We start from the raw sequence: 25,439 nt of genomic DNA, 5'->3' as shown, positions 1-25,439 counted from the left end.
AAGGCAGACGCTTAATGACTGAGCCACCCGGGCGCCCCGGGAGGGGATTTTTTAAAGCATGTGACCTAGAGGCTTGCCTTCCGAGGCTTCAGCTTGGTTAAGTGACCCTCTCCTTGCCGCCAGCTCTATAGTGTGACATTTTAAGCACCTCTGTACCTGTCTCTCCCACTGAGCTCTGATCTCCGGGAGGATGATGACTATGTCCTACCTATTTTGGTGTCCACATTTCAAGCCTTGGAAGGTATTCAGTAAATATTTGTGAAACGATGTCATGAGCTTGAAATCTACCTGTGGAGGCAAAAGTAACACATCTGAAATATTCAGAAAATAATATAATAGTCGATCGTAATTCTAAAACTCCTCATTTGATAAGAATCCTACAGCCTAAGGCATTTTCAGTTAAAAGCTAGCCTTTATTGAGTGCTTCTATATGCCAGGCATCAAAATAATCACTCACCACAGTATCTCATTTAATCTTTGCAACAACCCAGTGGGGTAAGTGCTGTTATTAACATCATCCCCCTTTCAAATAGGAGTAGAATGAGCAAGAGCAATTAGGTAGATTTCCCAATATCTTTTCTTGTTGATATTCTATGTGCAGAGCCAGGACGCGAACCTACGACTTGATCCTTATGGTTCCATGAAGTAGAGAAAGCAGTTGTTATTCACACTTTATAGGTGAGAAAACTGGCTTTAGAGAGAGAATGAGAAGTTAAGTGATGCCCAAAGTCACAGACCCAGCGCCAGAATTAAGACCCAGGCCTCCAGGGGCGCCTGGGTGGCTCAGATGGTTAAGCGTCTGCCTTCAGCTCAGGTCATGATCCCAGGGTCCTGGGACCGAGCCCCGCATCGGGCTCCCGGCTCAGCGGGGAGCCTGCTTCTCCCTCTCCCTCTGCCTCTCTCCTTGCTCATGCTGTCTCTCTCTCTCTCTCTCTGTATCTCTGTATCTCAAATGAATAAATAAAATCTTAAAAAAAAAAAAAAAAAAAAGACCCAGGCCTCCTAATTCCTAATACAGTAAGTAGCATCATCCAGTAAGGGGTGAAGTACTACACACAACAAAGGCTCGTTCAGAGAAGGGCAGCTACTGGGATGCCGCGTGGTCAGGGGAGCCTTCCAGAAGAAGCGTGGATTGAGTTGAACCCTGGGGAGCCAGGGTTGAACTGGATCAGCACATGTCACACCTTCTACCCCATCCTCCAACACACACACACACACTCACACTCACACCAGTGGCCCTGCCCCCTGCACCCTTTGGACAAGCTCACCTCATCTTTTTTTTTTTTTTTAAAAGATTTAATTTATTTATTTGACAGAAAGAGACACAGCAAGAGAAGGAACACAAGCAGGGGGAGTGGGAGAGGGAGAAGCAGGCCCCCTGCAGAGCGGGAAGCCCGATGCGGGGCTCGATCCCAGGACCCTGGGACCATGACCTGAGCCGAAGGCAGACGCTTAACGACTGAGCCACCCAGGCGCCCCCAAGCTCACCGCATCTTACGGAGACCCCAGGAGAGGTGCTTGGCAGCTGCCGCCACCTCTGTTGATTTGTGAAGTTATTTACCTAAAGGATCCCCTGGCCCCTAGGCTGCCCGGGGGGCACTGGCGATTCCCACAGTCTGAGTCCCGGAGAGGTTGTCAAGCTTCCCATTACTGGAAAGTGCCGGTCTCCCACACAGAGTCTGGAGTCAGCTGCCCGGCACACCGAGGGCCGTGGTGCAGCCGCGACAGCCAAGCCTGAGCGGTGACTCTCAGCATTAGAGGGAAAGCGTGTAGGCTGTCCTCCGGGCGGGCTGGTCCGGCGGCGAGCTGGCTGCAGGGAGAAGCCAGGAGCCAGCGGGGTGCGCTCGGCCTCTTGACCCGTCCCCCCACGGCTGACTTTCCCTGGGAGGGTTTATTTTTTGAGTCGGGTACACTGTGAGAGTAATAATTTTCGAAAACATCTTTTTCAAACCATTATGTGTCAAAGATATTATTTAAGTCATTAGTGAGGGAACCAGAGAGATGACACAGTCAGGTTCAAAAGAGGATATGAGAAACATATCAGTGGAAGGAAGAAAGCAGCTAGAATAAGATGGCTGAACTTGAGACTAAGCTTATGAATGTCTTACAGGGCAATGAAAGTCAGAAAGTTTGGGATTATCTTCCCTACCGGGTGGAAGTCGTTGTATATTATCAATTTTTTCTCTGTAGTGTCTCTCACAGGGCTGGGTCCCTTATGGGTAGTAAACAGTAAATAAAGTACTCTCCCCTAGAGAGTCAGATGAGCCTTAGTTGGCTTTGTGCTTTATTTCCAGGGTTGGGATATATTTTCTGAGCAGCTCAAAGGAATCCAGCTTGTCCTGTGCTATGGGGGTTTTGCCATTTGCTGAGGATACCCGGTCCAATTATGCATTCCAGAGCTGGGGAATTAACCACAGGAGGGGTTCAGGGACCTATTGGACCCATTGTGAGAAGGACGTGAACTCAAAACCCCATTGACCATGTGACATCCACAGGTCCCTGCCAGCCCTGTTGGGGGCTAGGGTGATGGAATCATGCCAGGTCAGGGCCGGTGTCCGCTAATCCCTGAAAAGTCTGATTATTTCCCATTCTCCTGTGCAGAGTCATCCTGGTAAAAGGCTGCCGATCCTTTTGGGGAAGGCTCAGAGAAAGATGAACAGTATAAAATTTTGGCAGTGTAGCAAGGGTCTTCCTCAAGGGGACCCAGCTTCCCCTTTCTTCAAGGCGTCTGGGTCTATAAATTGGCTCACGTCTTGGAACTGATGGTGGGGTTATGAATCTCCATTCTGGTGATTCAAGTTCGACTTCTATTCCCCTCCCTAGAACAACTCTGCCATTCGCACAGCTCAGGGAGCAATCTAGTTGATGCTTGTCTATTTCACTTCTAGGGACACCGTGACCAGCTAGCTGATGCCCAGGTCTCTGTGCAGCCCACCGTTCTGACTGCCGCTTTGACTCTGCTGTCCATTAGGGCCTGGAGGTGGGGTGTGGGGAAAGAGCCATGAGAACGTGTTGAGATGTGAGTTCTGATCCTGCCTCAGCTGCTAACTGGCTGATTGACCTTGAGAAAATTAACAAGCCTCTCTGGGCCTGGTTTTTCAACTCTTAAATAAGAGGGTGTAATAACCCCCCCGCCCCGCTTGGTCAGTGGGACCTTTGAAAACCGCAACATGTCTTTAAACGGTGGCCGTTTGTTTAGGTTTGGTGTCTTAGATGATGTGAGGGTAGGATGCAAGCTGGGTCTGAACCATCGGGGTGCTTTGGTTTAAACAGTGATGCCTTAGTTGCCCACATTTTAAAATAAGGGGACTTCAAATAAAAGTTCAGATTTTAGTCTTGTTTTGAAACACTGGAAGTTCTGGGACATTCTCTTATGACCACAATAGAGCGAGGGGCCTCCTTTAAGTGGGACACGTTCTCCCCAGTTTACCAGCCCCGCCCAGCCCATCACCCACAAGCACTGCATTAATTGAGGGTGCCCCCAGGGGCCAGGGGTGGTGGTAGAGGCTGGGGCATAGACTCACACGTGAAAGTGCGAACCATTCATTAACCGTGGAGTGTGAAAAGTGCAACCAAGGGGACAGGTGCCAGTCTGGGAGGTAGCTCGGGCCACAGCTGGTTGTCCCTGCACTGGGATGTGCCTCTGCTCGATAACATGGAACCCAGATTCCTCCCTGGGCTCTCAGCCACCGAGCTCCAACTGTGGGGCGACTTTTCACTTCTCCCCTAGCCTCTCCGGCTTCAGGTTTTGGAAGACCCATCTGGCTTGTCTGAGTATATTCACTTGCCAGACGTCATGGCTCGTTCTGCTTTTTCTTCAGCTACTGCTCCAGCTTCCGATCTCAACCTAGCCTCCCGGGACGTCCCCCCTGCAGACACCATCTGGGTGAGAACAGCTCCCTGTCACAGTGTCACTCTGCCAGAGCAGATTCATTCATTCGGCCAGTTTTGCTGAGCACTTACTACAGGCGTGTGCTCAGCGGGAGAAACATGATGCTTTTCTATACCTGCCTTCGGCCCACTGTGCCCTGGGCCTCTTGGAGGGACACCTGCAGTTCACAGGTCGTTTGCATAGCCCAGGTGCCCACACCCAGTGAATGTGGAACACTTCCTGTCTCACCTGCCCACCTTCCCTGGGGATCTTCGATGCTCCTATAATGAACACTAGCTATGGACGTCATCTTGTCCAGCTCTGTGGGAGCGCCGAGGGAAGAGGTCCCACGAGCTCCTGCAGTCAGGGAGGGCTTCTTCTAGGAGGTAGGCTTTGCCCCATGAAGGGTCAGTAGGATTTGGATAGCTGGGAATGAGGGCAGGTGGGGGAAATGGTGACATTCAAAGATGAGGGACTAGAGAGGATGAGGCAGAGTGAAAAGGTGGAGGAAAGCTGCAGGACAGATCAGCTCTAGCTGGAGTATAGCCTCTCCACAATAGAGGAGCGGGGGTCATTTAGGAAGGTCAAAGGGAAGGGGCAAAGGGTCTAGACTTTACCCTTCAGGGAAGTCATTGAAGAGAGTTCTGGGCAAGGCCACGACAGGAGCCTAGGGCTGTGGCTTTGGGAGGTGGGCTTGGAAGGCAGGTGCAGACTGCTGGTCAGGAAGGGGCAGAGAGGAGGGTGGGAGGAGAGAAGCCTGGGTTCCAGGCCTGTGGGGCTGTCTCATGGCCCAGGCTGAGCTCGGCACACCTCCTCTGCATGGCCTGGGAGAGCTCCTCAGCCTCTGGTCAACCCTCCTCATGTCAGGAGAACCCGAATGAAGTCTGAGCCCGGGCCTCTCTGGGAAGCAGGACTGGAGGAAGACACGGGGCAGGCGGCTTTGCCTTTGCCCTTGGGTGAGGACAGTTGGCAACACCAGCCCCCTCTGGTTCTGCCGGCACCCAGTTCCTTCTCTCTTGGCTGGGGCTGGGACTCAAGGTGTGATCAATGTTGCTGCGGAGAGAGCATCATGTTGCAATTACAGAGACACCAGCTCCTTCCGAGGGGAAAATGTTGTGGCAGGGACTCCTGGGCTTATTAGAGTGGGGAGCAGCTCTGAGGGGGTGCCAGGAGTCCCTGTGTTTCCAAGAATAGCCAGGGAGTTCCCCCGGAGCGTGGGGCACGGTTTCCAGCCTCAGCTCTTCAGGGTTGGGGTGGGGGCTGGAAACTCAATCACGAGCCAGCTGCCTCCCCGGGCTGGGCTGCCCCAGGTTGAAGCTAGACCCCTTCCCCATGGCTCTGGGCTTCCCTCGGGGGTTGGGTGCGCAGCTGGCCTCATCAGGGCTTGGAAAGGGTGTCAGAGGCGTCTCAGTCTTCCTGTCTCAAAGCTCGTTATCCCTGGTGACTCACCCACCAACCGTGCCTCCTGGCTCCGTCTCACAGAGTGACAATGACTTCCCATCCTGAAGGTCCTCTGAGCATGTACTCTGTTGCTAGGCCCCACCTCCAGAGACCCCTCAGGATCCCTTTGTGGGGTCTTACCTTCGTCATGACCGTAGCCATCTGCTTTAACATGCGTAGCGGTAGCAGGCAGTTGTCCCCAGCCTGACTGGGCAGGATTCTCGGAGCGGTCCGAGCACCCTCCTTCCACCACTGACCCCTCAGCACTGGCAGGGCTGGAGATTGCATCACTGATGCGGGGGGGGGGGGGCAAAGCCTTGGGGGCCCCCTAGTGCAACCACACGTATTCATTAGACTCCCTGTTGGAGGTCACCCAGCCGTGAATGTGGGGCAGAGCTCTCTCCCTGCACGTCCCTGTGTCTGTGCGTCTTGTCGTGGGTCACACTCAAACCCCGGAGCTCCGCCTGTGTCCCCGTTGCCCACGGAGCCCGCGTGCCCTTGCTCGGAACCTAGGCGAGGGCGACGTTGCCGGCAGCCTGGGTACGCGTGCTCTGAGCTCTGGGACAAGGCGTGCCGTCGTTTCTCGGCCCTTTTTCTGAGGGTGAAACGGAAGCACGGAGACATGGTAAAGTTTTCTTTCTCTTGTTCTCACAGCCACGTCCCTCCCCCGACGCCAGGCATTCTGTGCAACAGGGATGTGCCAGGAATCGTGAATGCCATAGGCAACCTGGGGGCGCAGGCCCCGGAAAGGTGCAGGGGTGGGAGGGGATTTTATGGTTCCAAAAAACAGCCTCCCGGAGCCTGGGTGGCTGCCATGCGTCAGCAGTGGGGACAGTGGGGAGCAGAACGCGGCCGAGCGAGGCAGTGGGTCTCCCACCCTCTCAGCCCACGCCTCGGCCCAGGCCCCGGGTTTGTGGCGGCTGCTATCTTTGGAGGTTGGAGCAGGACTGGGACGGGTTTGGACCTGCAGGGGCTGCGAAATGCTGCAGGCTCCCTTTGCATGTGCCCGAGGGCTCCTTGCACAGAGCCGTATTTGCTCAGACTTTGAGCCTTGGTTTCTTGGGCCAGACCCAGCCCCGCTCCAGTCACAGGTACAGTGGAGAGCAGAGGTGGCCGGTTAGGGCTTCTGTGACACCAGCCCATCCGCACGGAGCAGGCAGGGTGGCGGATGGGGACGTGTGCGTGGTTCCCTGCGAACTCCTTCCACTTTGGAAACAGAGAAAATGCCTGACCTCGGGTGGCAGAGTCATGGTCATCGCCCCAGACCCCAGGCTCCTAAACGGTACGTGTGTAACTCCACTTCCCGGCAGGGCTCCTTCCAGGCTGATGGGGCATTACCGGCGGGGGAGGCCAGGGGCGCCTGCCTTGGAGATGGCAGGAAGGGCGAGGGCTGTGGAAAACCAGAGAGGGGTTTGCACCCCAGATCTGCCATCGACTAGCTGTGTGGTCTCGGAGCTTCTCAGCAGAACTACAGGTGGGAACAGGCGGCCCTTTATTCGAGGACAAGCAGCACGATGTCTGCGCACATTAGCATGATAGGCGCGACAGGTTCTTCCTGTTTTCACAACTCCTTGCTTCGACCTGCATTGTACAATGGGGCCACCGTGCTGTCGTGAGGCTTGGCAGTGGTGCGGGTAAAAAGTCGAAGGGTGTCGTGCGTGTGGGGGACTCGCAGCCCCGTGGGAAGAAGGAGTGGCTCTATGAGGGGACGCACCCAGGCTTCGTGCTACCCCTGCCCATAGCCCCACTAAGACAGGAACCGCCCTCAGCCTCACCTGCTCCATCTGCAGGGAAAGCTCGCTCTGTAATACTTACCTTTTATGGTTGTGTTCAGAATTAGCAAAAAGCTCTGTGAAGTGTACAACAGTTCCCAGTATGCAGCGAACGGTCAGTAAGCAGTAGTTACTATTACTATTACTGTTTTGATTATTGTTGGGGCTGTAAATAAGAGCAGTTTCCGCTAACACCGGCAGACGCCCTGGGTCCGACCTTCCATGCCAGGGGTGTAGGGACTGGTCTTCTCTGCAGAAATGACTGTGAGAACAACCTGGATGGTGAGGGTATCTGGGTCATAGGAGTGGGATCCGTGGACGGCGGGCTCAGGGAGCAGCTCTGGGGACTGCAGTCAGATCCGTCAGCAAGGACCCTTAGGGGAGAGTGGGTGATGGGCAGGTGGAACCCCAGACCCTGCACTTGCTGCCCGTGCAGGAAGCTGAGTCCGGGTGTCCCAGCAGGACTGATGCAGACCCCCACGCACTGCCAGGCAGCCGCAGGAGGAGGAGAGGAGATCACACAGAGAGGAAGACTTGCTGGCCCCAGACAGTGGGCGGCTCCCTGGAACCCACAGGCTCCGGCCTCTGGAAATGCACCAGAGCCATGGCTGTGAGTGCTTCCCCGGCCGGCTCTTCCAGCTCTGGGGACTGGCGGCGCTTGGCTGGAGTCCTGCTTCTGCCACCTACGAGCTGGGCCCCTCTCTAGCTCTTAGAGAAATGGAGATGCTGTGAGAATTAAGGAGGACACCCACATAAGGAGTGTCACTATGCCTGGGACATGGTGGGTGACTAAAATGACCAGTACTAAACACTAATCACTGGGCAGATATTAATCTGCCTTTCCTTCTGCACCTCCCACCCCTTAGTCCAGAAGCTTCACATGTACTTGATGCTCTGCCTGTGCTCCATACCTGGATGAGTGGCCAGGGGAGCCTCCTCTTCGCCTGGGAGGAGGAGTTCCAGCATCCTCGCCTGCAGACGGAAGCCGTGGCCCAGCCCCTCTCTTAGACACCTGCGTACTGGAGGTGCCTCCCACCGGACCACTCGGGATGTCTATGTTCCCTGGAGATAATTTTAGACTTACAGAAGATGTGCCGAAGTAGTTCAGAGAGTCCTGTCTGCCTTTCCCCTAGCTTTCCCTGGTGCTAACTTCTTAGCTAACCAGAGTACAACTATCAGAACTTAGAAAGTAGCATTGCTTCAGTACTATTAACAAATTAACAGGATTGAGTTGCATTTTGCCAGTTCTTCTGCGAATGTCCTTCTTTGGTCCAGGATCTAGGATCCTGTGTTGCGTTTAGTTGTCCTGTGTCCTTAGTCTCCTCCAATCTGGGACACTTCCTTAGTCTTTCCTTGTCTTTCACGACCTGGAGACTTTGGAAGACTCCTGGTCTTTGTAGAGTGTGTGGCATCTGTTTTCAACATGTGTGGTGGAGTGGGCAGCACAGGGTAGGACAGCCTTGCTTTCAAACGTTTCCACTTTCTTATGTTTCTCTAGACGGCCAGAGCCTTTGCCTCTGCCCAAAATTCTGCCCAGTGGGGTGAAAGATCCCATTCAGCTACAAAGGTGGCAGGCAGCTCACGTGTTTAGTGGGTCACATTGGCTACGTCACCTCCACTCTTCACAATGTGTCCTCTTTCTGACTCACTGTCCAGCCTGTGCTCACATCTGAGCCTCAGCTGTGAAGCCAGTTGCTCCATCTAACTGGTAGACTGCCCGAGAATGAGGGGGTGCCCGTCGTTCAATGCCATATCCCCAGTTCCCGATCGGCACCGTATCTGCAAGGGGCTCGGCGAGCGTGCTGAATGACAGAGCAATCCCCATCAGCCCCCGTTTACAGATGGCCTGTGGAGTTCGAAGGGCAGCCATGCAGGTTATGGAAGTCCAAAGCGTATCATTTTCTCAGGGGCCATGTAGGGAGACTAGAAAGAGACACACAAAGCTAACATACTAGCCAGACTGTACAGCGGAGTCTCTCTGTCCAGCATGGTTGAGTGACCAGTTGAACTAACTCATTAAAGAGAGGATTCATTTAAAAAATAATACTTCAGGCATTTAATTTCCTTAGAACATTCATGTGCATCCATTTACTGAACTTTTTGTGCGTATCTTGGGTCTTTTCTTTGAATAGAGTCCACCGATGGGAGTCTGGCCCCAGTTATTTGCAGAAGTCTTGCCATAACGTTTTATCCACGACCTCCAGTTTTTTCACTTTTACTTTATAAAGCAGAGCAGAGATGAAAACTTGTTTCATAAGCTTACAGATTTTCAGAATTTTTAGAGATCTAATTTACATAGAACTAAGCAGGATTTTTTTTTTCTAGTGATTTTTCTTTATCAAAAAATTTCCCCAATGCATTCCACTCAGTCGTTAATGCAAGCACTATTTTGATTTTGTTTTTTTTTTTAAAGATTTTATTTATTTGTTTGAGGCGGGGGGAGAGGAAGGGGGAGAGAGTGAGAGCGCACAGGCAGGGGGAGCAGGAGAGGGAGCAGACTCCCCGCTGAGCAGGGAGCTCAATCCTAGGACGTCAGGATCATGACCTGAGCCGAAGGCAGCCACCCAATCGACTGAGCCACCCAGGCGCCCCCATTGATTTTGTATTCATATCTCGTTGTTTATGAAATGGTGGACGGGATGAATGGCAATTAGAAGAACAGCTAGCAGGAGCCGGTCCGGCAGCAGATCTAACCCCCTGGTGGGCACAAGGCTCTGCAGGTGTGCCGGGAGAGGTGGTGGAGCCCGGCTCCCTAGAGAGAGCGTGCCACGTGCTGTGGCCATCAGCGACGGCCCTGAGAAGAGGGTTGGAGAGCGATGGTTCATGCTTCGTGCCAGCAGAGTGAAGGACACCGGAGAGCTTTTCAAGTCCTGATCTTTCATCTCCCCCTAGTTGTTATTTGTTAAGCTCCCACACAACAGCCTGGCAAGTATTAGTGGCTGGAGGAGGAAACGAGGAGTAAGATGCAGACCTTTGCCATGAAAGAGCACAGAGCAGGGGAAGAGACAGACATACCAGAAACACCAAGAAGAAGAGCAGATTGCGTGCCCTGAGACTGAAGGGGAACAAACAAGTTAGGGGGAGATCATGGAAGACTTCTTGGAGGAGGTGGCCCCAGAGATGCTAAGTGAGAAAGGGATTTGGAAGAGGCAGAGACCACTGAGCATCATCCTCTCAAAGGGCTCAAGATGCTGTTTTCTGAAATGGAAGCTGAAGGGACCAGAGGCGGCGGGGTCCACCTGTTTATTGTCACCACCACCCATTCTGGAGGGGACAGGATCCATGAGCCTCCCCTCCATCAAGTCAACCCTGGAATATTTGTTAGAATAATAGGGAGGGTGGGGAGCTGGTGTTCCCGCAGGGAGTCCAACATCTTGCCGAGTAAGAAAGGCAGCCAAGACCAGCAGGCCACCTGTCCCAGGTCCCCAGCGGCTCTGCCTCTCAGGCTGGTACATGCAAAAAATTGCAGACCTCGATTTATCTCATGCCAGGAAGATGGGATGTTTTGTTTCAACCTGTGGTGAACACTCCGGTTGTTGAAGAGATTAGGACTTCCTGGGCCACAAATATAATTAGAGGATCAATCAGAAAGGCTAGAGCGAAGGCAACCTTTGGGGAGAGATATTTGTTTTTCCTGTGTCTCTTTGAACATGAGCTGACAGAAAGGCCCCCAAGGGAGGCTGTGCTTCAGAAACCGTAGGACAGGGGCCTCCAGAGAGAGGGCTGAAGTCTCCAGGCACGGCTGGGGAGGGTTAGAAAAAAACTCTGCTTTGCTCAAAAGTTACCTGTGTTTCCAGAAGCCTCCCCAACCTCCAAGTGCCCATCTTCCTGCCACCACCAGCCTTGATGGTGAGCATCAAGTAAGAAGATACTAGAGCATCGTTCAGACACAGCCTTTGTAGTTCAGCAATATATTAGCAGATCTACTACACTGGATACTCTTATAGAACAGGGGACTCAAACTTAAATATATTCTGGGGCCTGGCAGTAAATATAAATTGAGAGAAACCAGCTGAGCACAGGGCTATAAGGATTAGTGAGGACTGTGGCAAACTTGAGGACACTGTGTCCCAGCCAGCTGAGGCTGGACGTAGCAACAGGAGGAAGGGGCCTCTGCCAAAGGCTTGGAGCTTTGCCCCTTGCGTGCTGGGGCACCTAGGGAGAACATAGGTGGTGGGAAGCCCAGGGTGGAGGTGTAGCTCCTTCTTCCTTTCTTCCATTCTTGGAGTACAGACACAGCCCCTTCTCCATAAGCTGGACCCTCCTCTGCTTGGGGAGGGCCTCTGCCTTCTTCACTCAGTGTGTGCCTGTGTAAAGGGGACTGCCTCTACTTGACCCCAGCCTGCTATTGCCTTGCAAGAATGCTAAGCCAGTATTTCCAAAATCTTGAGATCCTTTTTATAAGAGAAGCTAGAGGTCTATTTTAATATAAAATCTCCAAATTTTAAATATCGACCATAAACTGCGATTTTCCAACAATGTTCTCTATATGAGCCCAACGGAACGAATCTGCAAGCTCCCTGTGGCCCATAGGCGGCCAGTTTGCACCTTCTGGTAGAAAAGGAATTGGCTCAGTAGTGCTGAGTCTCTGTGGCCGGGCCGGTGGGGACTTCAGTGGCAGGCAGCCTTGCCAGCAAGGATTTTACCAGCCTGCCCTTTTCAGCCTCCGTTTTCCCCATGCGACAAGATGCGTCGATTCCATGTTCTGACCCGCCCCACGTTGCTACTGGCTTGGGGCTTCTGGCGTGTCACTCACTGTAGGAAGGTAGCCAAGTCTGTTTCTCAGACACACACCGGCTTACACTTCTCGGATGGTGACTGTGTGTGAGAGAGCGCGGGATTGGGGGAGGGGGAGCCGAGGTGCCTTGGCATCGGCGGGTTATTTGCAGGAACCAGCAGCTGGAGCTGATCCTCACGAGGAGCTCCCCCGCCCTCCTGCCTCAGTCATCACAGCTCCCCGTCAGCCTGTGCCTCAGGGAGCTGTCACAGCCTCGTTACTCCTAATTCATCTTCACTTAGTGCATCAAAAGGCCTGATGTATCAAACTGGGTGGGCGCACAGGAAGTTTGATTAGCGACATTATGTTGTTTGCCACGACGGGCTCTGAACACTTAGCTCATCTGTGTCCCAGGAGTCCTAGGCTAAGACTGAAGAGTTTATGTTCTGCCTCCGAAATTCTCAGGATTGGCAGGCGGGGGGCGCAGCTCCAGCCAGAGGCGTTTCCTTAGTGACACTCCCAACTGCCACCTTCTCTGGTGGTTCTCTGCTTTCCTCCCCTCCCCTCCCCCCACCCACAGGTGGGTCTCTGGGTCCGAGTTATCCAGAGAAGGCCTGGGGTGAGCGGGTCCCTGGGCCCAGCCATCCTCCTCTGGCCAAGCAGCAATCCCGCCGTCTTGGGGCGGAGCCGAGCAATCCTGGCTGCTCCTGTCGCCCTCACTGCCCCCGTCAGGCTGTGGAGCCACACATCTGGGGGCTCAGTCCTTTCCCCAGGTTCCAGGAGAAGAAGGGGACAGGACCCCTCCCACAAACATTGTTTCAGGAGGCAGTAGCCCATAAAGAAACCTAGCAGGTGCTGGGCTGCTCCCTGCACATGGCAACCATCCACGAGCTCGTAACCCACGGTGTGCACGGTCTCACCAATGTCCCGAGGAATGCATGTGTCAGGCTTGGCAGGCAGCCCTTGTACGGACCGATCGCACGTGTACATCTCTGCGGAGGAGAGGGGTGGGACAGATCCAACAAGTTGGATGAAGTCACGGGGGACTCAGGAGAGATACCCATGGGGCCCCCAGAATCGCCCTCCTTGAGCGGACTTCATGTCTTTGAAGATGCGGCTGCTGATGACATGATAGTGACCACGGGGGAAGCTGATACCTGCCCTCCTTGGGTCGGGTCCACCAGCCAGGCGGAGAGCCTGGAGAGCCCTATAAAGTTAGGGGAGGGGCCCGTCTAGAGACCTTGACCACCATCTTGGTCATGAAAGCAACTGGCTCTGGGAACTTGGGTGGGTCCTTTCACGTTTCTGCATCTTAGTTTTTTATTCGGTAAAGTGAAGAGATTAGATTGAAGGTTTCTTCCAGGTGTGAGATTCAATTCTCTCCATTTTCCCAGGTCAGCTATCAAGAGAATAGGAACAATAGCATCGTCTCTGAGCCAGAGACGATGCTAAGGGCTTGATGTACATCATTTAACCTTCAAAATAACCCCACAAGGAAAGTAGTCTCACCCTATTTAGAGATGTTCAGAGCAGCACGGCTGTATCAGTGCCCACCCGCACCACAGATGCTCATTAACACCAATTAAGCTGGTAGCGTTCCCAAGAGGTGCTAAGGATGTACACGGGATGAAAACACCTTCTGCCTGTCAGACCTCACGGACACATCAGAGGGATGGGGCAGACACAGAGCAAGGTAGGTACCAAAGAACGCATGCAAACAGCAATCGGAGAGTAGCAAGCACCAAGACTTTTTAATGAGAATGTAGGTATGATCAATTTCCAGATGGCCAGAGAAAGGTCTCCATGGAGGTGATCCTAACTAACTTTTTTATGGGACATTAGAGTTTGCAAGACACTTTGAAACATAACATTTTATTTGGTTCTTCTACCTCTCGCTGAAATTAGGGACGTCTGTTCTTGTTATTAAATTATTGTTAATTATTAAATTGAGGATCAGAGAAGTGGCTCAGCAGAGGGAACTAGATTATCCTTCTGCAGGTCAGACATCTGCACGGTTAGACGAGATGATCCAGGGTTGATGGTTGCTTGATACCTCAGAGAGTCTGCCAGGTCTCACTGCGTGCCTGGCCCACGCCCACCTTCAGGAACAGAGGCATCTTGTAGCTGTAGAGTTGACCAGGAAGGCCACAGGCCAAGTCGGGCGTCTCTTTCTCAAAGATTCAGAGGGAAGGGTCGAGGTTGCGGTAAATCCACACGGCACAGGCTGAGAAGACTTTACCCAAAGTCACCTGCCAGGCACCCACAACATCTCAGGGCTGGTTGGTGGGAACTTCATGTGGTATAGCTGTATTCTCTCTGGATTGCTCAGAGGGTTAGGGGCCACAGAGAAACTGGGGTCTCTTTCCCCCAGCAACCCTCATCACAGCCCCGGTGTGTTGCCTGGACCCCGTCACAGAGCCTAGCCCCACCTCTTTGGTGGCCACAGCATCCATTTTCATTATATTAGCTGCCATTTGTTGGGCATGTACCCCTTACTGGCCCCTTCATATCCATTTTCTAAGCTAATGTCCCAGCCACTCCAGTGAGGAGGGAGTTAGGTCTCCGTTTTACAGATGAGAAGACCGAGGCCCAGAGTAATTGCATTGTCAAGGCCATACTGCTAGCAAGCGTTGGGGGTGAGATTGAAAGCCAGATCTGTCTGTCTGTCTGATTAAAAATAAAAAACCAACAGGCTGCATTGACTCCTCTTCTTCAGTTCCTGGGATGGAAGGAAGCTATTCCTCTTCATATTCTGGTCATTGCTGCTTGGAGAAGCCCCGAATGCTGGAGACAGGGATGGGATGGGGGAAGGGTGTGCAGTGCTGGTGGGCACAGAGCAGGCTATCAGGACTGTCTGCCCATCGCTGTGGCTGCCCTTCCTATCTGCTTCCGTCGTGTGGCAGAGGAAGTCAGGGGCTCTGTCCGTGACCCCAGCCTGTCCTGGACTGGACTGAAGGGGTGAGCCCAGAGGCAGCCCCTGGGCAGACCCCCGTTCTTAGCCACAATCTCTGCTGCTCTTACCTGGGATCCAGCACGTCCCGTCCTCCTCAGAGCTCACTTGGGCTGAGCAGCCTGATGCCCTGGAGACTCCCCAAGTGTCATTTTCTGGAAAACATCGGTAGTCTGAGGGCACTCGGGACTCTGAGGAAGGTTGCGTGCGGCCCGGACTGCCACTTCCCTCTTTATAAGGCTGTGAGCCCTTCCTCTGGGGCCCTGCAGACACCAGTCAGAGACCTAACAGCTTGCTGGGGTGAGAGCCTAGACATGCCCTTGAAGGAACCGTGTCTGCAGGTTCTGCGGGCAGATGGATCTGTGTCCCTAACCCGCTTGTGTGAACTCGGGCCAGATCCCACCCCCGTTCCTCTTTCTTCATCCGAGATGCGGAAATCATGTCTCATCTCACAGGGCTGTGGTGCGGACGAAGGGAAATGATCTAGGCACAGCGCTTCACAGGGTGACGAGCACGGAGTAGGAGCTTGGTAGCTGTTCCATTTGTCCCTTACTACCTCTTGTCCTGCCACTGAGCCACCATCCTCTGGGAAAGGGAGGACCCAAGGCTGGCATATCACCCAGCTTCCACCACGACCAGCAGATGGCCGATCTTGAGTCATCCATAGCCCCCTTACACTCGTTTCAAAGAGATCCCAGACATCATCTAGTTTCATCTGTAAATATTTCACTGTGTAGCCCGCGCCATCAGGACGCCACAAAAATGAACTGGAACACTGCTGTCACGCCTAAAAATCGTTCCCAGGGAATCCTTAACAGCGTCGAAATCCACCCTTCAGATTTTCAACGGTCTCGTGAAATGTCAGGGATCTTTAAAAAGTTGGTTTCTTTGAATCAGGATTCAAGTAAGTTCCCCGCAGTATAATCGGCCGATTCGGCTTTCAAGTTTCTTTTATTATATTTTTCCACAATCTGGATCTTGCTGATTGCATCCCAGCAGTGAAGTTTTACCTTCAGTTGGTCTTTGCGGTACAGATAGATATCTGGGCAGGAGTCATAAAGTTAGATCTTGCTGCCCCCGCTCCCCCACCCCGCATTTAGGGAAGGGCTCCTTTCTCCTTCCTGGAAAAGAAATGTCCCCACAGTCCCCAGTACCAGCCTGCTGGAGTGGAAGGATTGGGGGCGTCATGGGACCCCAGGGTTCCCAGCAGCAGGTTGGTGGATGCCGGCTGCTATTTGGACTCACTGTTCTTTGTTTTCATGAACAGGGGTGTCTTTTCATAAAGCGAAGCAATTTTCTGCCAAATAGCAAGGACTGTTTTTCCTCCTTCCAGAGCAATAAGGTTCAGGATTTGTCTCCCTCTTGGCTTTCAAGAGCATGTTTTCTCAATTCTCTCCTGAAATTAAAGTAAAGGTCAAGGAGGCTGGTCTGAGACACACCCTCCCTCCTCTCCTGGCTCCTGCTGGTGAGTCTGGCTAAGTGGACCTGCCTCCTGGGCTCCGTGCCCCAGCCCTCAGGGCAAACCCAGCTCAACTTCCCAATTCTTGTCATCCGGGGGGGGGGGGGGCGTGATTGCAAAGGGAGGGAAAGAGAAAGAAAGGGGGGAAAAACAGTGTCAGCCTGTGGGCTCCTTTCTGAATTTAGATCTGAACAATTTCTAGAGGCTTCCTTCTCCCCACCGTGTTCCCTTCCTCGGGGAGGGGGCCCCAGGCCCCACGCCCTCCACCCTGCTTCCCACCTGCCAATTTTCTGCTCTGCACGTGAGCTGCCCCAGTGATCTGCCCCTTCCCTCGCACGGTGTTGAGCTGCGAGGATTTTTAATCAAAAGGCAGCTCACACACGCAGGGAACAGTACCGCCAGCACCCCGCTTAGCATTCCCGGAGCCTTCTCTCCCCACCCCCTCCCCACACTGAGTCACTCCCAGCTAACAGTTAATTAATTTGTGACACTTTGACAGTTGGTGAGGAGACATTTTTACGGAGCCTTCAAAATGCACAGGGACGGGGCTGTCAGGCAGACGCCCTTCTTGCTTTCCCTGGGTCTCCAGACCCTGCCTCACCCTACCATAGACCTCGTGGGGGGGGGGGGTTGCTGGGGGGTCCGGGCCCAGCCCTGAGCCAAACTGGGAGAGGCCTCAAGGCCCCGCAGCCCTCCTCTGTCCCAGTCTCTCGGGGCACTCCACACTCCCAAGGACCCCTGGACAAAGCCCGGGTACCTGGCCATCTTGGGAAGAGGGAGAAACACAGAGGGTGTCCAGGATGACAGCATGAGGGGTGGGGAGGCCCCAGTCAAGCTCCACTCTGGTCTCTTTCTGCTCCTGGAGAAATTCCCACGCAGGGGCCACCTTCACAACAGGAGAGCCGTGCGTGCTTCAGCCTCTCCCTGGGACCCACCCTGTCCCAGCGACACTCGGGGGGCTCCCCATGGATGCTTTATGGCCGCTGGCTGGTGCTGCATGAGAAATGGCTCCAGCCCTGCTGGCCTGCTGGGACATCACTCCCGCCGTGGGGTGCTCATCTAGACACTGCGAACCCCTGGGCCCCCAGGCCTTCTGGGAGCCCAGAAGCCATCCCCACCAGCTCTCTGCATCCCTTCCCACAGAATTCACTTTGTCTCCCCACCTCCCCACACACCTACGCTCACTCACCTTCACACACATGTGTTCTCTCTTTCAATGGCTTGTAACCCCATGTGCCCACTGGAAAATTGCCTGAATGGACCCCAACCAGCTGGGTATCCAACCCCATGACCCAGACCCAGAGGGCCAGAGAGAGATCTCGGGGGAGGCGACTGATACCCCTTGAGAAGGATCCAGGGGAGAAACAACAACCAGGGCGGAAAAAGACCCTGGGCCTGGCTCCTCCCCACTTGAGTGGGGTACTGGCTCCCATGGATGCCTCCCAGACATTTACTTACCATGGCCACCATCGTGCTGGAAAGTGAGAAGACCAAAAAGAAAAAAACAAGCTAAGTGTCCTCCTTACACCGGTGTAGCTCCCCGGTTGGTCAGAAGAACAGACACTAAACAAATCATTAGACACGTGACTTAATTACACCTGTGATGAGGGCCCCCAAGGAGCCCAGGTGCCGTGAGCCTAGTACGGCAGAGGATGGCTCTGGGCTGGAGCCTCAGGGAGGCTTCCCTGGAGAAGGGCTTGTCCTGGAGCGTGACAAGGAGGATGAGGTCAGCCGGGACAATGTGATCTTGAACCTACCTGGAAGGGCTGGGCCGGGTTAGGGGTTGGGACACGGGAACCCGGGAGCAGGGAGCAGGTGGTACCTAGCTGGTAGCTTTGCGGAAGAAAGGACAGGAAGTTGAGCGAGCACCCGAGGGCAGCTTCTCTCTGCTGTGAGGCAGGAGGCAAGGGGCTGCCTGGCCAGGTTTAGCTCCAGGCTCAGAGCAGGTGTCTGGGATATCGCCGCAGGATGGGCCACCGATGGTTCTTAGGACCCCACCCCCTCCTGGCTCCTGCTGGGTGGTACCAGACACTGCCAGTGAGCAAGAATGGAAGAGAGTCATCCAGGTGGTTCTAGCATCATTCTCCCCACAGATAACAGAGCTAGACCCTCCAGCGGCCTGGCTGCTTGGCCCCGTGCTTTGCTCCCTCGCTGTCCCTACAGGATTCCGGGTTGGACTTAGGAGGTTTGCCAGATCTGGAGAGGGCACAAAGTGGGCGGCGTCAGTGTGTGGCCTACCCTCCCTCCCAGGCCTCTGGAGGGCTGGTTTCCCCACTAGCCTAGGTCTCTTTAAATAGTCCACACCTGATCCCCCACAGCTGCCCTGAGGCTCTGGGTGGAGACAAGCAGGAACAATGGCGGAGTCCAGGAGGGAATAGGTACCCCACCCCATGGCCAAGCCCTAGAACCTGTAAGTACAGGACGTACCTGGGCCCTCCCCCATTCCTGGGCAAAAGCAATCAGTGTTTCTTCCCTTAAGAATGACTGCTGGCCCCTGAGCCAGACCCAGGGCCTCACTGCCCTGCTCCCCCTTCTTGTCTGGGCCTGGGAGGCCAGGGAAGATTCAGGGGCGAGGAGAGGGTGAGCCCGGAGGTGGCAGCATCCATCCCTCCTTCCCCTTGCCTGGCTATCATCCACCACACTGGCCTTCCCAAGGTCTGAGCCGGGAAGGCCCTCCTTGCCTGGCTGACGGCTCTGGGAATCCGAGGCCCCAGTTCCCCTGCTCCCCTGCCCACACTGACCTCCTGGGCCCAGTAAGCAAGGGCATTAGTTAAAGACTTCTGGTTTCCCTTTGTTGTAGGAAGGACTGGGGGCTCCATCCTCTCCCTCTTCCTTCCAGATCCCACTCTTCCTGGGGCCGCGGGAGGCACAGGGGAGGTGCCCACCCCCAAGTCTGGACCCCGTGAGAGGAGCCAGGGCGGCTTGAATCCCTGGGTCTTGGGGAGAGCCCCTTACCCACTCCCTCCCCACTCCCCTCTAGTTCCCCCGCTTCCCACAAGCTGCTTTTGAGATGCAAATGCCAAGTACCCTCCTCCCCACCCCTCCTTTTCCATTGAAATGCTTCAAGTTTCAGAGAAGAGGGAAAATGATGTGTTTAAGACAGCACTGTCTCACCAGCCATAGAGCCTGATAAGAGATTGTTACATTTTAATTAGACAATTTGATTCCTTCAACTGCCAAACTTTCCGGGGAGGCAGCACCGCGGGAAGCAGGCTGCTGGAGTTTATACTGCACCCAGGCTTCCTCCCACCCCACCTCTGGGCCCTGCGCCCCCAAGTTTTGCAGGTGGATGGAATCATGCTAGAGAGAGGACAGAAGCCTTGCCTCGGTCCCCCTCACCTCCCGCCATCAGCCAGCTTTCCTCCAGGGTCCCAGGCTGTCCTAACACATTGCCCCTTCTGGCCCCACCCCATCAGGCTGGGGACCAAGGGCACCTGCAGCCTCCAAGTTTGGGGTGTCAGCCTCAAACTGTGGAATTTTAAAGGAGTTTTTTTTTTTCTTCCAACATACTTGTGAGAGGCTGTTTGTGTCTGCAGCTGCCGGGGGAGGAGGGAGAGTTGCCTGCCTCCTCTCAACAGCCTCCACCTTCCCCTCCTCCCCTCCCCTGCCCCAGCGCAGGCCGACTGTGTGAGTTGGCCAGGCGGCCTCCGTGGGCCAGCTCGGCCCCAGCTACCTGTCTGGGCTCTCACTGCCTTCCTCAACTGGACAGCTAGCTCCTTTTCAAATGAGGGCACAAACAGGAAATGGTCGCATGCAGAAAGCCCAGAGGATAAGTGGCGGAGGCCTGGAGGCTGGGAAAACCCGCTCCACCACCCACTCGCACTGACAAGCCCATTCACCCCAGACACGGCGTTGGGACACTCTGCGGTGTGGGCTCTGAGGACGGCAACCATCAGAGCAGACCGGAGCTAGGCTGGATGTTCAGGAGAACTCGATGCAAGGGGGGCAGACCACCAGAGTGGATGATTCTGGAAGGTCTTTCAGTCGATGGTTGCCCTTCTGAGCTGAGTACTGGAGACAGATGAGGGTCAGGGGATCTCTGGCGCTTCGATGGCTTGAGGCTTGCGGGGACCCCACACCCCGGAGCCCTCCAAGCTCCTGGCTCCCTCCTCTTTCCCATGCACCAGGGCAGCTGCGAAAGAAAAAGCCTAGGAGGCCCCAGAGCACAGCGGGACCTCCTCTGCCAGCAGTCTGCTGGGGAGGGTGGCGTGGGGAGCAGCAATGCCCCGCTTCCCTGCATAGGGAAAAGGAGGGTGATACTTTGGGGGGCTGGCAGCCGCTCCTCCTGCTGGTGTCTCTGTCAGTTCCGGCTGCCTTAACAAAGTACCCTAGATGGGGGGCCTTCAGCCCCAGAAATTAATTTCCTCACAGTCCTGGAGGCTGGCAGTCCGAGATCAAGGGGCCAGCATGGTTGGGTTCCGGTGAGAGCTCTCTTCCAGGCTTGTAGACGGCTGCCTTCTCACTGTGTGTTTGCACGGCACGAGGAGGGGGAGACTCGGCTGTCTCTTCCTCTAAGGGTGCTCATCTCATCCCGAGGACCCTGTCCTCCTGTCATCTAGACCTCAGCTCCGAATACCATCACCTTGGGGGTTATGACTTCCCCAAGGCACACATTGAGAGGCACACATTTCAGTCCTTACCAATAGGGTTAGATGGTTCATCCCTGTTCCAGGAGACAGGACTAAGTAACTAAGCAATGGCAGTGACCATGTATGTATTTGGCACTCGCTAAATGCTCCTTGATGGGGACTGATTTGGAGCTTTTACATGTGAGACGGTAGCCACCTGGAAGAGAATGGAGGTGGCGTCTGGAGGTTGCTGAGCAAGGTGACCATATTTTTATAACCCCAAATCAAGATTCTTGTTCTGATGACAGAGAGTTTTAAAAATAATATGAGATTTATTTATCTGAAATTTCCTATAGGAATAATTCGCCTTGGGTCATATATGTAGCCATCTCCTTTTTAAAAAGGAACAAGAAATTTGAATCATCCTGGCAAATCTAGGGTGCTGACTGCTATCGAGCTTGGCTTTTGCTAGCTCCAGGAGGCGCAGAGTGGGCCCTGACCTCACCTGGCTTCTCTGTGGCCAGGACCAGGCCAGAATACCTGGAGCTCCCCCCTCCCCCAAATGAGCAGAAGCTCTGACAGGGACAGAGAGGCTCAAGGGGTAGGACAAGGGGAGGCATCTGAGGGGCCCTTCAGGAGCCCCTGTGGTGAGAAAGACCACAGCCTGGCCCTTCCTTTGTGCCTTCTTCTGGGACATCCCCTGGAGCCCTGGACAGAAGGAAAAGAAGGGATGGGGCTGGAGCTGGGGCAGGGGCCGAGTGGGGACTGATGGGTTTTCTCAGGTGTCCCGAGAAAGCGCCAAAAGAGAAGTGGCCAGGAGGACACGGTATTTTAACCATTCTAAGATGCACACCTTCCCCCCTCCACATACACACATTTTAATGTCTCTGAAATCAGAATGCATTTTACAGTGGACCCCATCTTAGAGCTGTATTGCAGTTTGATAGCATTTTTTTTCTTTCCTACTGGTGCATTAAACAATGGTGCATCTTACATTCAACTCTATTTTAGAGCCTAGGAAATATGGCAATTGGTATTACATGGCTCAGGCATAGACTTTGCCTTTATTCTCCTTTACTCCCCCCAGGGGTTGTCTGCTGCGTCTTGGACCCCTTCTCCCCTCACCTAGACCCCCACTTTCCAAGGACGAGCCATAGGAGGTGGCATGGTATAACAGCGGGATCCCAATGGACTGCATTTGGACAGTCCAGTCACTTCACCTCCAGGAGCCTCAGGCTCATGGTGCTTGTTTCTTTTAATTCTTTTGCTTGGTTTGATTTGTAAAGTTCACAATCCTTGAGAGTTTACCTGGGACGGCCACACATGCATCATTTTACTTTATCCTCACGACAGTAATTGCTATCCCCATTTTGCAGGTGGGAAAACCGAGGCTCAGGGAAGCCAAGTAGTCTGGCCCAGATGCCGGAGCTAGTAAAGGTGGAGTTGGGATTGGAACCCGGGTTGTTTGGTCCTCACCCTATCTTACACTAGTATCTCTCATGCTAGAGTACCTCCTTGGTGGGGCAGGATTTGCTGATGTCTAAATTCCCGCTCTGCTTGGTGTTGAGTGGGAGCTAGCCAGACGGCCCCCGCTTGTGAGTGATGTCGGCCCCAGGTAGGAAGGGTGCTGAGGACACAGTAGGGACTGGGGCTAGCTCTGGGGGTTGGAAGAAAATCCTACACCAAGATATTAATAGGGTCTACAGGCATTTAGGTTTTCTCATTCTTTCTGTAACATTAATCTATTACATTTGTATCAGAAAAAAAAAAAAAAAGAACTATCTAGAACTATCTAGAATAAATACTGAATTAGAAAATTAAATGCATGAGGCCTTTCCAGCCTTGGGTGAAGGGACTCACTCTTGTCCTGCAGAGAAGCCAGCACGCAGAGGGATGAGTGCTCACCCCCTAACCTGCCCTGACCAGCAATGCTCACATTTGCTATCTTACTTGTACCCATGATTTTAAGTCCTGGTTGAAGCTCTTCTCCCTCCAGGAAGCCCTCCATGAGCACCCCAGCCATGCCCCTATGCATACCCTCTCTGATTTCTGAGCACCCACTGTAGCGGCCCACTGGCGGAGTGGTCACCAGACCCCTGCAGGACCAACTCACTCCCTCCCCAACTACTGGGCCTGCCGACAGCTGACAGTTTGAGATGCGCCTACCCTCTTGGCAGGTGCCCACTTGAAGAGAGATGCCTCTCTCAAGGTCACACCTTTTCCCTGGGCCAGCCCACGCCCTGTGACATTATGAGAGGGGACACCTCTGTAGGTTCCCTGAGGGGATCACCTGAGGCCTTTGATGGGACTGCAAAGCAGCCCAGCTTGTCCTCGGCCCAGTCCTGCTTCCTGCCCTTCTCTGCAAGCCTCCATCCTGAGAACAGTCCCCAGTAAATTCCCTGCACGCTAACTTCCTCCTCAGTCTTATTTTTGGGGATCCAACATGCAACACCCATGGTTCTCTTGGGCTGTCTTTCTCTTTTGCCTCTTGTTCATCTGGTGGCCTATCTTTATAGCTACATTTCCAGGGCAGAGGGCTTTTCTTCCCAGTTGGACTCACAGAGCCTCTGACTCAGTTCAGCAAACAACTTACTATCTGCAGATCCCAGAGAACAAGAGAGTATGCTCTTTTATTTGTTCATTCCATGAAGAAGATGAGGCATGAGCAAGATGTGGTGTAACCTTAAGATGCTTACAATCCAGCTGGGGGTGGGGGTGGGAACAGATACACAGAGGGGGTGTGTTCCAGAACAGAACTCAGGAACAAAGTGGGACCCCCCCAAGGAGGGAGGGAGGTGGTCCAGCCTAGAGCACTTGAGATTGGGTTCCAGGGAAGGAGTCTTCTGTGCAAGCCTTGCTTTGAAGGACAGGTAGGGGCTAGGCAAGCAGGGGGAGGGGAAGGGATGTTTTCCAAAGACTTTTCTCATTCGTAGAGTTGCAATAATATTTACAAGCCTCTGAGGTGGTTTTGAGGATAAATGAGATAATATATACATTATCCGATATGTATGTTCGAAGCAAACTATCAAATCCTCTGCAGGTGTATGAAGCGACATCATAGGCAGGCTCGGGATTGTGAGTCTGGTTGGGTGTCAAGAAGGGGCGGGGTGGGCCAGACAGGGAGCCGCAGAGTCTCCATCAGAGGCCACTGGCCCCATGGAGAGGAAGTGCGGGGGGAGGCAGAGAGAATGCTCAGAAGCCTCCGTGTCTCCAGGCCCCCGACAGTGCTTGGCACATGGCTTTATGGCTCCAGGCTCAATAGATGCTGACTGAGAACATGAAGGACCAGGAGCAGCCCCTGTTGCGTGATCCATACGTGCGTGTGGCTCTCCTGCTGGGTGTGTTCGCAGAGGGCAGCATCGCTGTGACGCCGAGCTTCACCACCTTAGAGCTGGAAGATTTGTTGCATGGGGGTCATTTCACACCACTGCACATGGAGTTAGGTGTTTTGCCCTCCCCAGAGACTCCAGACTGGTGGTGCTGGGTAGGACATCATCCACGCTCCTGCTTAGAGCCAGCAGAGGGGGTGTGTCAGGCGAGGATGGGGGTGGAAGGTGGGCAGACCCTTCTCCAGAGTCCCCTCTGACCTGTTGCGGCTGGTGCGCTCCCCTCCCTGATTTGGACATGGTACCACGTTCATCCCACATGGCATAAACTAGTGGATTTCCAATCCCTTTGGGTGGCAAAGCCCCCAGAAATCATGGTGCTTTGTGTGGAATGCCTTGAAATACTGATAAGCTGCATTCCATCCTGTAAATTAGGAACACTTTTGTTAGCAGGAAAGCCAGCTATATTATATGTGCATAATGTTCCAATCACAACCAAAACACAGACTGTCAAGCCCATCAATGCCCAATGCAGCTCAAGTCTGCCGCTCAGGCTCTCTGCTTCCTGTTCTCAGTGAGCAGTACCTCCTGCCTTCCAGAGCCCAAGGCAGAAACGCAGTCTTCCTCTACACCTTCTCCCCGCCGGGTGCCCCGGCCCCTCTCCCATCCCACATCTACGCAATGAGCAAATTCCATGAAATCGACTTACAAGTTAGCTACTGATTCTGAACACCTCCCCGTTCTCATTGCTGCCACCTTCGTTCAGACAACCACCCTCTCTTCCCTGAATTACTGCCACAGCCTGGCTCCCTCCAAGGTCCCCTCACACTGCAGCAGCCACTTTTCTAAAACACTAGCCCAGTGGTCCTTCCTCTGCACCCAACCTCTCAGGGGCTCCCAAGCTTACGAGACCCAATCTGGCCCATGAATGGCCCTCCAGTTTCATTCCCAAACCCCCAGGCCCTACATTTTTAGCCAAACAGAATTGTTTGTTGTCTGGTGCTGTGTTGTACTCTCAATAGCTCCCAAACTCTGTTGCCTGGCTAATTCCTCCTTTTACTGCATCTCACATGACACATCCTTGAGGAAGTCCTCAGGGTTCTCTTGCAGAAGCTCATCGTCTCTTCCTTGGGTTCCTACAGCCTCCCAGCTGCTGTCTTGCCACCTGCTTGGCCACACCCTTCCATCCTCTATACAGCGGTTAGAACCTTCTCTCTGGGAGCCATATCCGATCATGTGGTTCCCACTGCCCTCAGAGTCAAATCTAGCATCACTTGTAAAGCCGTCTAGGGTCTTGCTGTGGCAGCCTCCCCTGTTCAGCTCGTGCCGAGTCCCT

The 25,439-nt window shown here is 53.8% G+C and overlaps 1 protein-coding gene across 2 annotated transcripts in view; it reads left to right on the top strand.

Moving 5' to 3' along the window:
* DRD2 (dopamine receptor D2) overlaps positions 1 to 25,439 on the top strand; it is a 60,042-nt gene that overhangs the window by 21,618 nt on the left and 12,985 nt on the right. The window lies entirely within an intron of this gene.

The sequence above is a fragment of the Mirounga leonina genome, unplaced genomic scaffold, assembly GCF_011800145.1.
Source record: "Mirounga leonina isolate KUSES-001 unplaced genomic scaffold, KU_Mleo_1.0 Mir_153, whole genome shotgun sequence".
In the NCBI taxonomy this organism is placed as follows: Eukaryota; Metazoa; Chordata; class Mammalia; order Carnivora; family Phocidae; genus Mirounga; species Mirounga leonina.
The sequence above is the reverse complement of the archived record's forward strand: the minus strand, read 5'-3'. Positions and strand labels throughout refer to the sequence as shown.